At 44.0% G+C, this 3,123-nt stretch overlaps 1 pseudogene; it reads left to right on the top strand.

Moving 5' to 3' along the window:
- Nucleotides 1-318: 318 nt before the first annotated feature.
- The window catches only part of LOC123158489 (citrate-binding protein-like), a 14,806-nt pseudogene continuing 12,001 nt past the window's right edge, over nt 319-3,123 (top strand).

Below are 3,123 nucleotides of genomic sequence, written 5' to 3'. Positions count from 1 at the left end.
ACGAAAAATGCTTGGTTTGTGTGGTTTTGTCTTGTGTGTGAGTGAGCGTGAAAGATTAATCGTTGCGATGGTGTGGGCGTCTGCGGGGGTGGCCGGTGCATGCATGCAGGCTGCGTGTGAAACCAAAACATTGGTGCTGCGGGGTGGACTTCTCCTGCCTACGTGCATGTGGTGCGCAACGCTGGGGCCCTACCTTGTTTGGTGTGCTAGCTGTGCCGTAAATGCAGTGTAACGGGCCAAGCATAAAACCTGAGCTGGTGCTGGGAGAGATAGTGTGAGAACCCTAATCTTCCAGTTGAAAACCCTAGCCTCTCGAACATGTCCTGCTCGTCGAACAACCGATCCACCGCCCGGACGGCTCACCGTCGGAGCAACGCCCCGGTTCCGTACAGGCAGGCGCCGCTTGCATACGAGCCAGCCATATTCTGCTTGTGCAAGCCAAGGGCGAAGGCACCGATGTGGATCTCATGGAGCGGTATGAATCCGTGGTGTTTCCTTACCTCATTTCACAGGTAGGTACTACCAAAGGCAGGAGGTACCTAGCTTGTCCGAAAGGCAGGGTGAGTTTCCTTACCTCATCAGACGACCCGTGGTGTTTTCCGCATATTTCTGGGGATATTTTACTGATTTTCTTTATTTTCAGAGAAGTCGTTCCGGTGCGGGTTCTTCCAGTGGGTCGACGACGAGCTGAACCCCTTCCTCATTCAACTGCTGCTTGAACTGTGCAAAGCAGTGTGGGCGTTAGAGGCGCACAACCGGATACTGGACAGAAACGTCCATGGTTGGCGTAGTCCAGACCTAGATCTGCACGACTCCGGTGACCATGGCGTCGGGGGTGCTGCTGGTGCCGCACCTGTGGCGGTCGTCAACAAGTAATGCGATGAACTGCGTGCTAATCTTGAAGCCAAGCGTCGCATCATGGTGGTCGGATGGGTGGCATGCATGCTGATCGGCATGGGCTTGATTGCTCATCTCAAGTAGGGAAACTGTGAGAAGATGTACTGCAAGAGTGCTTGTCCGCTGCCCCCCTGGTGTATCGAGTTTATTTATGTTTGTGTGCTCCTAGGTTATGTTGACGTTAATGGTGTATGTACTGGAGATTTGTATGTACTGTGTGGTTCAAATAAAATGTGTGTGGAGATTTGTGTGTACTGTGTGGTGCAAACGAAATGTATCTGTCATAGTAAAACAGCAAGAAAAAATGTTACAAAAATGAATTTAGGGGGGGGGGATTATTGGAAAATATCATGGGCCAAATGTCAGGGGTGTTCGGATCCAAAATAAAATAGAAAAAATGTTCAAAAATAATGAATATTTGTATTACAAAAAAATCAAACTCGTACTCAAGCAACCTTGGTAGTTTACAAAATGGGTCTGTGTGCAAAACTACAAATTGTTCATCGTGATCGACTCCATCGCAAGAAAATGTGGAAAAAAAGTCCGAATACAAGTTTACAAAACTCATGCTCAAAACTTTATTGTATGTGTGCAAAACTAGAAGTAGTTCATTGGTGATCTGATCAACTCCATGGCCAAACTTGGGATGCTAGATAGGTGTCCTTCAATCTTCATGACGTCATACAGTAGCGATCTTCGGAAGGACCAAATGTTTTCCTGTGAAACATTCCTATTTAGATTCTTCTGATATTTTACAAAGTTGGGTGTCAAACATGAAAGAAAATTTGGATAGGAGGTGTGTGTGTGTGTGGGGGGGGGTGGTGATCATGTAGTAGGACTAAATACCTTGGCGGTGTGTAAAACAAGTTTCTCACCATCGAAGTTGCTAGCCGTAAAAAGTGAGCATATTCCGGACTCCTCGCTGCCAAGCAACAAAATGGATGGTGATTTAGTAGATAAAAAGGGTTGGAAATTAGGCAAAAAGAGAGGAGAAAGTGGTGGAAATTATCTGCATAAATACCTTTGAAAGCTATGGTCCATAAAAGTCGGGAAAAGTCTTGTCCAACCCGATTCGATACATGGCCATGCTGTATAGAAAGCTTGAACACATCGGAAAAAAGCAGCCAGCATCCTAGAACATATATGCTCGTCATACTTGATCCTTTCGGAACTAAATCCAAATGTGCCAGCCTGTGGATCAATGACAACAATCCTGTTTTTCATCATGTCCAAAATGTAGAAGCACCATCCATCATGGAGAATTGTGGGTAGAATGAACTGAAATTAGGAAAAAATGTTTCTTTTACTAAAATGCATATCTTTTTACAAGGCGAGGAGGTCTGTCGTTAAATACATACCATTCTGCAATTCCATATTTGTAATTCCATTGAAAATTCTCTTTGCACAGATGATACTGAGCATGGATCCATGTTGCTGATGACAAGTGTCTGGTCATGTACAGGCGTCAGATTAAACTGGTATGTGTATACTAAAATATAGGGAAAGCAGCTGAAAAAAGGAATGAAAGCAGGGCTTGTATTTATGCAGATAACCAACAAAAAAATGGTGCCAGTGACTAATGCTGAAATCAGGCTCCATGAATTTCCTCCATATTTTTGAATCGGTACGTCCAGCAGAGGACCGTTAAATTTGTGCTATCCTCCGGACTAGTAATGTGCAACACTCGTGGCTTAGCTTTTCCATGCCAATTATTTGCTTACTTAAAACTTCTCCTCCCAAAATTAACACCCGTGGGTGTGGGTGATCGATCCATATCCTGCTACACCGGGAGGTAAATGGGTGAAATAAGAGTAGTTGATGCATTTCCCTAAAAAAATGATTAGTTACCGGTACCTTGCTTGGCTATCCTCTGAGTCGTTTGAGAGGCAAACAACTAAGGGTCTCTTTGATTTAAAGGATTTTCATAGGATCTTTGAAGGATTAGAATTCTTAGGAATTTTTTCTACGTCGGTCGTTTGATTCGTAGGATTGAATCATGTAGGATTTTTTCCTAAGGATTCATTTGTACTACATTTCACAGGAATTCTAACATCCCCTCCAACCTCTTGAAAGAAATCCTTTGTTTTTTCCACGACACATTCAAACAAACTCAAATCCTATAGGGATCCAGTGGACATGCCATTCCAATCCTACGTTTTCCTATTCCTGTGTTTTTGCAATCCTATGAATCAAAGAGGCCTACAAATTGTGTACCAACTGCGCGGC

This window comes from Triticum aestivum, chromosome 7B (genome assembly GCF_018294505.1).
Source record: "Triticum aestivum cultivar Chinese Spring chromosome 7B, IWGSC CS RefSeq v2.1, whole genome shotgun sequence".
In the NCBI taxonomy this organism is placed as follows: domain Eukaryota; kingdom Viridiplantae; phylum Streptophyta; class Magnoliopsida; order Poales; family Poaceae; genus Triticum; species Triticum aestivum.
This window is presented reverse-complemented; position numbering and strand designations above follow the sequence as displayed.